At 40.8% G+C, this 12,327-nt stretch overlaps 1 protein-coding gene across 6 annotated transcripts in view; it reads right to left on the bottom strand.

Annotated features, from left to right (window-relative positions):
* Lrrc7 (leucine rich repeat containing 7) overlaps positions 1-12,245 on the bottom strand; it is a 463,114-nt gene extending 450,869 nt beyond the window's left edge. For all 6 annotated transcript variants that reach the window (XM_010605114.3, XM_033758262.1, XM_033758263.1 and 3 more), the window contains exon 1: positions 12,226-12,245. The gene's annotated coding sequence lies outside the window, so the exon portion shown is untranslated. The remainder of the gene's footprint in view (positions 1-12,225) is intronic.
* Between the last annotated feature and the right edge of the window lie 82 nt (positions 12,246-12,327).

Here is a 12,327-nt window from a genome sequence, read left to right as displayed (position 1 = left end):
TCCAAAATCCCCCAGATCTTGATGAGAAAATAAAATTTTATTTCATAATTTTCAATGCTTGAAAAATATGGGTTTCTGTTCCTCTAAGATAAAATGAATGGTTATTCATCTAAATTTCCAGATGAATGTTGTTTTTTCCAATACTCCTCATCCTAGGGAAACAGAGGAGGACAAAGAAAAAGGTAATTTATTTGAAAAATTTATGAAATGCATTTCAGCTCAAAGATGGAAACAACAAAATATATTGAGCAGTATAACTGCATTACACAGAGCTGCATGCTGGCCAAAACCCAGAAGCCAAGGAAGAGAGCAGGGAAACTCAACAGTTGGTTTCATCCATTACACTATGACCTCCGGTGCCAGTCCACTTGAAGGCAGTTAAGATGTAAAAACTATTTTCCAATGTGTAAATGCTTAAACTGCTACCCAAGAGGTGGACAGAGATTTGCCAGAGTCCTTAATGGTATCGCTGAACCATGTGTACCAGCATGGATGCTTAACCATCGATCTGGGTGCCATGCCAAGCGGGGTCACTTGAGTGGCTTTGGCCAATGTATCTAAATGGACTCATCTCAGAAACCAAGTGTAAAAGCAACAATTGTCGATTGTTCTTTCCAAACTGTAAAGCATGATAGAAAAAGAAGGAAGAAATTAGTATTCAGAAGGAATGGGTACGCATTCTTGCTTTCTTTGCGTGCCAAAAAATAAGTAAAAGAAAACCAAGATAATGCAAAGTGAGTCACTCTTGCATACTCAATTTTCATTTGAAAACTTACTTTGTAAAAAGAGGCTTTAATTATTTTCCCTACAAAAGTATCCGATACTTTTCCAAAATTGCATATAGGTATATGTGTTTATTTTTAAGTGATGCTGTGATTCGTGCTTCTTCAGTACGTCAGCCAGTTACTCAGTTTCCATCATATCAGTTCTAGCTATTCTTGACTAAATTAGCTACCCCTCCAACGTTCTCCAAGCAACAAACTGTACCTCCACCTATCCAGTTTCCCATGCCAGAAACCTCAGAATACTCCTTACCACCACACTTTTTCACTAATTCTATCAGCTCAGCTATGAATCCAATGCCTTACACAAAGATATCTCAGTTTCATCTACTTCTTTCCACTTTGACTACCAAAATCCTAGCCCAATTTTTTAGGATAAAACTTTTCCCAGTGGTGTATAAATAAGAAAATATGTCTCTACCTGGTTTGATTTGCTTAGAAATCAGAGGAGAGCTTACTGAGGTGCTTAAGACCAGCAGCATAGATTTTAAACTTCTGCGGTATCAAAATACACTACGCGTGCACAAATTACAAACTGAGGTCAAAATGCTTCAAATTTATAAAATATTTTCAAATGAATGTACCTTTTAAATAATTACTTGAATTCTTATAATTCAAACCAGTCATAAAGCACAATACGTTTATAGTAAGAACTAAGAAGCACGCTCAGATGGCATTTTTATAGTCATGACCCTACAAACTGGATCTCACAATTCCATCTTCACTCACTAGCCTCTCACCTTCAAACTGAGAAGGAAATGCTGCATTTTTCCACAGTTACAAACAACCCCGAGTCTCAAAATTGTAACACTTCATTTTTTTGCTTTAAGGACGTACTGAGTTTCCGTGCCCAGAGAAGACTTGGTTCGGGGACCAAGTGGACGCAGGCAGGGGACAGGTGACGCTACCTGTGACATCAGGGACGATGTCACAAACGGCATGCGAGTTGCAGCGATGACTACAGAGACGAGGCACTCTTCGTCTTGTTGTTGCTGTTATTCCCACCGTACTGGCCAAAGAGACTAATGTGACTAACTTCCAGGAGGGGGAGGGAAGTACAGCCCTATAATTCTCAGAGGAAAGAGCAGAACAAATCCAGCTGAACTGCACCAAAGGTCACCGCAGTCACTTGAAGGCGTTCAGAAGCATAAATGAAACCACCACATCATTCATCCATCTACACAACAAGCATATTTCTCTGCACTGGGCCATAAGCCAGTTTTCTAGGCATCACAAAAATCAAATGAGTCCTTATATATGTGCTGGTTTTGGGTATAGCAATTTTAAACAATCCTAGGAATGTTCATGCCAACTATCCAAGTATCCCAAAGAAAAACACACGGCAACGGAAGTCGTCATTACACAAAGCCCACACTTTAAAAGTTTAATCACTTAAAAAAAAAAAGATGTGGAGAAAACAATCAGGGAATTCTTAAATTTTATTAAACAGCTATACATTCAATACATTTTACACTCAACTCATTACTTTAAAAAGTGTTTGCCAATTAACAGTGATCATTACTTAGCCTGAAGATAAATGCCTTGCTTGCCTTACATGCAGAGTGCAAGCCTTTTAAGTAGCATCCCGGGACTTTTCGTTGCCTTCCTTTTCAATGTAAATACCAGCAGTCACTATATTTTTAAAAAATAATATTGGTTCATAGGACTGGTACTCTTACCTCCCAATAAAATGTCCTGTCTTCTACACTGAAAGTATCTATTTTATCAAAAGTCGGTGAAACCATTAGGAAATACTGAAGACAACAAAGTACTCATCAGTGCTCTCTGAGCCAGATGCAGCTTTCTCTTTCTGTACTTCTCTCTGTCACATACAATCATATAAAGAAATCCTCCCAGGAATAAAACAGGAAGGAGATTAAGGACATATTCTTTTCTACCAGTTATAAATTTTCACAGGCAAAGAAGTGACGAGCTCTCTGGGCTTGGGGCTGCTTTGGTCGCATTTGGAGAAAAGGGGAGGGATGCGTAGATCCCTCAGACTGACTGCAGGCACTGACTGCTATAGCGAGGATGTGCCCACGGAGACTCATGTTAAAATGTCACCCCTGGGGTGAGTTCCCCCATCTACCGCAGTGTGGGAGGTTGAACCTGTGGTCTTGCACACAGCTCAAACTCTCTATCCCTGAGCGACAACCCCGCCTTCCACTGAGAGCTATTAAATGAGGGGACTAGCTGGGATCTTTAAGAGGTGATCAGAAGGCTAAGGTTGTAGCTCAGTGATAGAGGGTTCACCTAGCATGCTCAAGACTCATGGTTCAATGTGATCCCCCAGTGATTAGATCAGGAGAATAGAGCCCATTCATGGATGGGTTGACCAGCTATCTAGAGTCTCTGTCCTCTGGAGGCCCCACTCTTCCCATGTGGTGCCCTGCGTCACTTTGAGGCTCTGGAGAATCTCTACCAGCAAGAAAGCCCCCGTCAGATGTGGCCCCCAGACCTTGTACCTCCCAACCTCCAGAACCATGAGCTGAACCAACCTTTACTCTCTATAAACTATCCGTCTTTGGAATTCAGCTAGACCAACAGCAAAGGGACTAAGACACTGGTACATTACTGAGGTAGCAGTCACCATTACTTATACCTTATGTTTCTGGGTAAATTTACACCGATTAATAAACAGCAAAGATTTATGACTTGCCAAGTGCTGTAGAGGACAATGCTTTGTCTGGGTTATGGGTAATATTTAGGATGAGATGCATAAGCATCAAGTTCTTGGAACTAAGAGGTTGACATATGTATATATTTAAACCAAAATTAAAAGCAGCCCTTAAACATTGCTTGTACAGGCTTTGCTCTCACCTTCTCCGTTACCAGCACATGTGTCTACCTGCGGTGCTTCTGTATCACTGGCGGACCTATGGTATATATACCACAGCTGAGTGTTTGCATCACTGAAAGCTTTAAGAGGTCCACCATCACTGTCTACTGTGCGGTATTTCCTTCAATGAGCAACATATTATATTTACATAAATCATATGTACCCTATCTCAGTGTGGAATGTTTCCTAATCTGTGTATCGAGTTCTTAATGTGTATTAACTTTTAATAAGGCTGCTCTACTTTGTGATTTTTATATGGAAAATAAACGTGTGTAAGTTTCTTCCTCTACTAAAGTATAAAAGAGTATCTTGGGCCAAGGATTTAACTCAGGGGTTCCACCAACTGCCTCTCAAATGCAAGGTCCTGAGTTCGATTCCCCCTACCAAAAAAAAAAAGAGTATCTCCTCCCTCCCATTTCTTTCATCCCATGTTGGTGTCTACTGTGTTTGAGTTTTGATGTCATGATTTTGTCTGCAGAAAGCAAACCTCAGAAAATCATCAAACATTAAACATGTTTTTTATTACACTGCATAGTTAAATAACATCTCAGTAAGTTAAATTAAATTAACAACCCTGAAAGATAAAGCAGGTATTGCTATGGAGGTAATCCAAGGCTTGGGCTGGAAGAAGCTGACGTCTTACTGCTAACACATAGCTGTAGGACACTCCGATCTCTTGTGTAAAACTGTGTGGGACTGCAGTCACAGATGCAGAAACACATTCCGTTCCATCACGCCCACCAGTCTCAGCACAGCACACTGGAAGCCAGCTCGAGCAACAGCGTTCTACAAATGAAAGCACAGCTACTATGCTGCTGTGCAATGCACTGATTTAGCCTTTGTGATGTTTCTTCAATTCTAAACAATGTTTGCACTAAGATTTTTTTTTTTTTGCACTAAGATTTTTTATATGCTTTTTAAAGATTTTTAGATAGGGCTGTGAAGGTATACCTTGCTTAATCAATCCTTTTGTTTATAAACTTTTTATATTTCACTATTTATAATGTAAATACATGTTTTAAGAGACTGACACCATTATTTTGAAAAAGCTCTATAATGGCTGTTAGTATGTTTAGTCAGCATGCTGAAAAATATCTTTCCCTAAGGTTCCCTATAACCAAATCTAGAAAATGTCCGTTGATAATTTTAGCCTTAAAAAAAATCAAGTGAAAAAATACTTATTTCCAATTTTTCTCATGACAAAGAACTAAGTTATAACAGATACTGAACAGGTATTTAGAAGGGGAAGTTTGTTCTTTCAAAGAAACCTTCACAATGTAACTTTTGAGTTTGTGTGCCATGCTTACTATTGGCAGGAGACAAACCTGAGATACAGCAGGGTGGGAGAAGCTAACAAGCAAATAAACATAAAGCAGGCTTCACAGAAGATGAGAAACATCCACAGGAATGGGTCTGTTATCATTTTCTTACTACACCACCCTCCTAAAGGGCTAATACCACTTCAAATTGTTCTTGTATTTAGTAAGAAAACTCACTGATTGGGCTCTAATGATACTAGCAAATTTAGAAAAAAATTCATTTATTTAACATAAACTGAACATTTTTCCATCACCCAATATTCATTTAGCTTGAATTTTCATAAAAAGATCAATAGTTTAAGAGAACATTTTTACTCTCATTCAGAGAGGACACAGTATCCAAATTTAGAATACTTCAGTATTAGTGAAAATTAATTCCATAGCTCTTAAATAAAGGCATCTTTTCAAAAATAGAATGCTTAATGGATGTTAAATTTATAGCATTACAGTCTGCTTAGACAGTAAAATCAAAGTAGAAAGAGAAGGCAACCGTCCAAAAAACTTAAGCCAAATAAAAAGTCAAGAGAAAAATTCAGGCCAAAACTCAAATGAAAAAGAAACGCGTTTTGGACCGTGTCAGAATACTGGCTGGCTATATGAGGTTCCTCAGATATATAAGGTTAAGGTTCCTTTTCCTCTTCCACTCTGCTCAGGTAGAAAAAAGGCTGTAAAAATTCCGGGGTTGCAGTCTCACTGGCCGAGGGGCGCGGCTAATAGATCCCTGTTCCCACGTTGTTTGTTTGTCCCACAACTGGCCTCCTGGTCTTGAGCAAGATCGCAGGCTTAGCCTCGCCTCAGTTCCCACTCCTATAAAGTGAGGCTCTCTCTAGTTCCTTCCGGCTCTGAAGTGTCAGGAACTTCCAAGACGGTAAGATTGCTGCCGGGTGTGTCTGTGCTGTGAAACAGACCAACTGCAGCCATGGGTGTATATGGGCCGTTCCCCCCAGGTTCAATACTCCAGCATTACCCTGAGGACATCACTAATAGTTAACACTCACCCAAAGTTTAACTAGCTAGTGGATGTAATTACAATCACGTTTATAATTGTTTTAAGAAATTAATCACACTTGTACAGAAGAAAGTTTGCCATGTCCTAAATTACACTGATTCACAATAACACTGGACAGTAAATATTTCATAGGATAAGACTGTTCAAAATATATGGTTTAAGGTACATTTCCATTCTGCATGACTCTAAGCGTCTACTGATGGTGAATATGACACTGGTGCAGAGGGCACACTTCTATGGTTACTGTTATAGACGTCTCCTTGTACTTTTTAATTATTTTAGTTACATCATCTATTCCATATTAATTCTTTAAACTCAGCTGGCATAATTTGGCTTTGTGTCCATTACTCATCCTTTCAGCACAAGAAATGTCTTCGTAATACTTAGGCATTATATCAATAAGATTCATTTCTTGCATTACCTTCCCTTATCACACAACTTAATAATGCCACCAGGCTTCTGGAAAATAATTTGCTACTACACAAAAGTATCTTTATCTCTTTCAATATGGTAATAGCATAAACATTCTGGGGAGTTTTTTATTCTCAGTGATTAAGTCAAACAGCGCTTTTTCAATTGTTGGGACCATATTTTCTGCTAGCTCTCTTTTACCGTTTTTCTCCTAAAATCAAACTCTTCTCTTCCCGTCTATGAAATCTCATACAAAAGTGATAGCCCTTACACTATCCATGTGTTTGATGTTTTTTTTCAAATCAGCTATCTCTTTTCTGTAACAAAAAGAAATGATAGCTTGTGGCTTGTTCTCATAATATTTCATGTCTTAAATCCCACAAAACTTAATTCTTTCCTTCAACTGAACACAAGTACACATGTATTAGAAAGTTCTCTTCAACTAAACATATTCATTATGCTACAATTTTGGGCATGATATAACGATCTGCCAGTTTTAAATATGCGTTCAACTTTACTGAACATGAAGTAGCACAAAAATACCCTGGTGTATCTGAAGAATGCTGTCTTTAAGAAACCAACACAGGGGCTGGGGATTTAACTCAGCAGTTCGGTGGCCTGCCTTGCAAGCACAAGGACCAGAGTTCAATCCCCGGTAACCAAAAAAAAAAAAAAAAGAAACCAACACAGTAGCATTATTAAAATATTTAAGATATTTAAAGATCATGTCAATGGTAACATAAATTTTAATATTTCACCCTTGATAAGTACTCATTTCAAGTGTAAGAAACTTAAATAATATCTTAGAGATGTTAAGTACTTTCTCAAAGCAGTAAACAATGCCAAGAAAATGAGTGTACATAGAAAGTCCTAAATTTATCAATTTTCCATGTGTCTTTGAGTGATAATCATTTTTTATTATGGTTAATAATTTAGTAGCATATCTGACATTTCTCCAGAGGCTTATTTATCAACTATATCATCATAGTTTCGAAGTGGATGACAGCTACAGGTTCAAAACTTGCTTCATTAAAAACTTTCTGAATGAGCTTTTGTATGACAGATCCTAATGGGTTATTAAACGTTTCTGTCATGAATTAATTATGGCATGAAAACAAGGAACAGCATTTCTTAGTCGTGAAAGTAGTATTATGCTTGACTATCAAATGCAGATCATTTTGAAAAACTAAATCAAAATTTTAATTGTTATATAAGTTAGGAAAATATTCTATCATAACAGATTTCAGCTATTTAAAAAACACCAACTTATGGCAGTGAAGGAGACAGACAGGTATGGGGGCAGAGCCTCGGGAGCCAAGTTCTGGGTCCCTCACTTTCTCAGTATGTGACCCGATCATGCCACTTACTGTATCTGAGTCTTGAGTTTCAAATATTTAAAATGGTGAGAACAGAATGTCTACAGGGAAATAAAGTGCCTGAACCAGTGGTGTCTAGCAACTGGCAGCTGTTGTTAGGAATCCAGTTCAAACATTGTTACAAGGGATGATCGTGGGTTTCTGAACATAGTTCCTCAATGCCACGACAGGGAATAGAAACACGTGATTATCTCAAGGGCATTCTTTCAAAACAGGGCGCCATCCCTGCACACAGCCACACGTACACACAGCCGCACCTCACTAAAGAAAACTGATTCATAGCAAAGTTTATGCTGCATTCTTCCAAAATGATCACACCACCTTCTGTGCATGACTTTGTCTCATTATTTTATTACAGCTATAATTTAGCAATTATTACTATCTCTGTTTCATAGCTTTAAAAGAGCCTGTCTGATAGTGTTGGTGATTACATGCTATTTCCAGAAGTACCTAAGAGTTTCTTACTTTTCTTTTATCTTCTTAGGATAACTCCCTAGAGTCATTTCTATAAAAGCACAAATATTTCTAATGATTAAAACTTCAGTCACAGAACATGGTTCAAATTTTAAATGAGAACGACTATTGATTTGTGGTCACCATCTTCCAAACACTGTTCATTTATACTGCCACGTTTAATTCGGAGTTTTCATGGTCAATTCACAATTCAATACTTTAAGATAGATGCAAATATGGCTATGGCTAAGTTAAATGAGCCAACCTGAAAATGTGACATGCTTTATGATGGTAACTAAGAGGCTCTGGAAAAGGGACAATAAAAAGTTCACTTCTCTTCAAGGTTTCAGGGGAGGGAAGGAGAAAAATAGCATAGAGCACGTCTAGGACAGTAAAGGTATTCTTCATGAGATTAAAATGGTGGATGAACATTATCATACATTTGTCAAAAGTCACAAAGGGAACCCTAACATAAAGTATGGACCTGGGCTGATAATGTGTCAAGGAAGGTTCACTGATTACAACATGCCACACCGATCAATTTAGAAAAGTCTGCTTTTGTATTTCCTCGGAGTAGAATGTCATTGTTACACTACAGGTTTACATTGCTATTTTAATAGTAAATTTTATTTTTAAACACTGAAACTTTAAAGTCTTCCACTGAAGGCCCTTACACTAAAAAGGTTCAAGGTGAAAAGCTCAGAAGATCCTAGAAGCACCTCCTGCATGTCTTTGGTTGGAGACAGGAATGAGTTACTGGTCAGAAGTTTAGTCGCAACTAAACGTTCTGTGTCACTGATACGAATCAGTGGTTTCCAAAATTCCTCTTGCAAATTCACAAGCCCAACTAGAGCCACCCCAAGAGGGCTCTGGATAGTAGTACTCTATCCAGAGTACTGGATACTTGAGTACAATGGCTGACAGCCATTGCTGCTGAAAGCAACAAAATATGCTAATGTCTTTTATTGCTGGTGTGGTAACTAGAACTGTTTTATTCAATGAACATCATATAATTCAAAAGAAAAACATTTCCAAAAAATTATGAAAAAAGTTAAGGGAAAAAGAAAATACACCAAGAATCCAGAGATGATTCAGATGGTGATTTATGAATAGCTGGTTAGTCTTCATGTACTTTGGTAATTTGGGTATGGAATGAAGTTATCAAGGGGTGTGTGATACAACAGTCATTCAGAAAATAAAACTGTAGTGTCAATAGGTGTAAATTTGATACATCGATTAAAATCTAACATTTTCGAGTTTTCAGCTGTTCTAAAAATGGACATTTTACGACATAACCAAAGACACTAGCTTGTATAACAAATACTGCCAACTATTTTGGACTGAAGTAAGAGATAGCTAAGAAACCCCAGAAACACTATGTTTATAATGTGGTTAATGACTTTCATAAAATAAAAATTCATAACACTAATTAATATTTTCACAACTTCTAAAAATCCAAAGCCAACAAATACACAAAGATACTTTCAGCTTATTTTCTGTACTTTATAGAGAGGAATTAGAAAAATTAAAAGCTCACAAAAGTAAGTGGAATGAAATTTTAATTAGGAAAAATCTCAATGCCAGCCTAATGCTGGGCTGAAACTCTGAATAAAACATGGCTACTGTAATTGGCCCAGTTTGTTTCTATATGAAGTTGTTTCTAATTCTGACACTGCATATGTTCAGGCACAAGTGATGAAGCATGCAAGGGTTGCCATGGTAAGTACACATCCTTTCTTGGTCAGTCATATTTTTTAAAAAAATGTATCCAGAACTCTCACCTTAGAACATGCCATGGAAACCGCCTATACTCTCTTTACCAGGACATGTTAACATGATGCAATGCAGCACGGTCAGAAATAGCCCACATTTTAAAACAACTTTAGCCTATTAAGATGGCTCGTAAAACACGCAGTCAAAATGAAAATTCCCAATCTCCAAGTCACATAACTAGCTCCGCGGTGGGTGGAGGTCAAGTTCCACTTTCACTAAACTAAAAAATGATCATTCCATGGGCCTGAGGCACCGCAGGGACTCCAAGTGCAGACCCTGCTAAACACACACCCGCTACACATACATGCACATCAGTCCTATGGCTCTTACAGGAAAATAAAATAATCCGGGGTTGTTCACTTGTTCCCTTTCCCGGGTGTGATCACTGGTTTCCAAAAATCGGGGACAGGACTGTTCTACAGCCCTCTGCAGAAAGATCTCCGAAAAGGCAGCTTCAAGATGCTTGAATTGAAGCCCGACACTGGCCTGGGGAGGTGGCAGGATCTGATGCCAGTGACAGCAGGTTCTGAGGTGCTGGGAAACCCACGTGTGCAGGGGCTGGAGAACTTTTCCACCATGTCCCCCACTGGGAGGGCCTCATTTAAAAACAGAGGGCCTGCAGGGGCTAGGGCTAGAGATGCAGGGTGGGTACCTAAAAGGAAATGTCACAGGAAGTTTCAAGAGCTTCACAGGCAACTATCTACCTGTGCTCTCTCCCCGCCCTTCTGGCCTCTGGTCAATATCATCATCATCATCCTCCTCCTCCTCCTCCTCCTCCTCCTCCTCATATTTCCTTTAAAGGAGGACTTCAGCAACTGGGATGCTGACCATCCACAGGCTCAGCCTGGAACAAAGAAAAGCGAGTTCCTAATACTGTATCTCTCCCGTTGGAGGGATCACGTGTCCTGCTTTCGCTGGAACGCACTCAGCTCGCCCACGCTATAAAATCTCTATTGTGCTTAGAAATTCTTCCCAGGTTAAAATATGCTCAGATACAAATCGCTTCGCCTCCATCACCAGAGCCGCATCTCAGCACACACAGGTACGCAGTTACCATGTAACTGACCCAGTTACCATGCAGGTAAATGCGAGGCGTGGAGAGCGCCTTGGAAAAGTGACAGCAGAGAGCAGGTGGAGGACCCTCGCGTCTCGCGGACTCCCCTCCCGCTTTGCGCAAGAGAACTTCCACAGGAACGAGGGAGTCGCAGATGGCTCCTCTCCGAAGCTGAAGCTGATTCCCAGGAGTTGTGAAAGTGACCCCTTCCCTTCTCCTCCTCGCGCCGCCTCGCGCCCAACCCGATCGCTTTGTGACTTGGTTGGGGAGGAGACCCGAGGTGAGAGGGAGGAGAGGGCGGAGGCGGGTCTTTTATTCAGCCCGGATGGCACAGAAGTAGCATAACGAAGCAGATTTGCAGTCATCGCCCTTATCATGAAGTCACGCTATTTTTAAAGACAAACTGCGCCCCCAGCCCTGCCCAATTCCCTGTTCCTGACTCTAAAAGACCGTAAGACCAGAGACTCTGGTGGCCAATCTAGGATTCCGGAGCCTGGGTGCCATGATTACCCCAGTCCTGTAGGGTTGCCCTCCCTCTCTCCGTGTAGGATCCGAAACTCGTCCTGCATCCTTAACGACAGGAGAGGAGGACGCAGAGGGGCCCCGGCTGGATCAGGAATAGCGCAGGTCCGCCAGCTTCCCGCGGAACACAAAGGAGATGAGTGGGTTGGAGTTGCCAGGCTCGGGAGAAGGAGGCGTCTTTCTCTCCGACTCCAGAGCAAAGCTTTCACCCACTGCACCCCACTTCTTTCTGCCCTCCAGTCTGTCAGGCTCTGGGTCCCCCTCACTCCCCAAACTCCACCTTTTCCTTTCCAACCCCAAATGCCATCATAACCATCTAACTGCATTTTTCCCCAAAGATGTATGAAGACAGTAACACAACACCTTCCTAGATAAGGGACAAGTGCAACCTGCCACAAGTGTGTGTGTGTGTGTGTGTGTGTGTGTGTGTGTGAGAGAGAGAGAGAGAGAGAGAGAGAGCGAGAGAGAGAGAGAGAGAGAGAGAGAGCGAGAGAGAGAGAGAGAGAGAGAGAGAGCGAGAGAGAGAGAGAGAGAGAGAGAGAGAGAGAGAGACCAGCCAACACGCGCTTCATCCCTCACCGGGCTGCGGGAAAAAGATGACCAGAGACCCCCCAGGAACAGAGGTGCAAGGCCTAACCTCGGCTGGACCCTCGGTCCCGGCATCTGCGCGCAGCCCTTGCGTTTTACCTTTCCTTTGCGCAGTGTGCAATCCTGCAGGGTCTGGCCCGCCAGCCCTGCGACTCGGCGCCCCCTGGCACGCGCTCCCCGCACCCCGTTTCCAGATGCTCC

The sequence above is a fragment of the Fukomys damarensis genome, unplaced genomic scaffold, assembly GCF_012274545.1.
Source record: "Fukomys damarensis isolate Sample0158 unplaced genomic scaffold, DMR_v1.0_HiC HiC_scaffold_33, whole genome shotgun sequence".
Lineage (NCBI taxonomy): Eukaryota > Metazoa > Chordata > Mammalia > Rodentia > Bathyergidae > Fukomys > Fukomys damarensis.
Note: the sequence above shows the minus strand (reverse complement) of the source record. Positions and strands in the feature narration are given on the sequence as shown.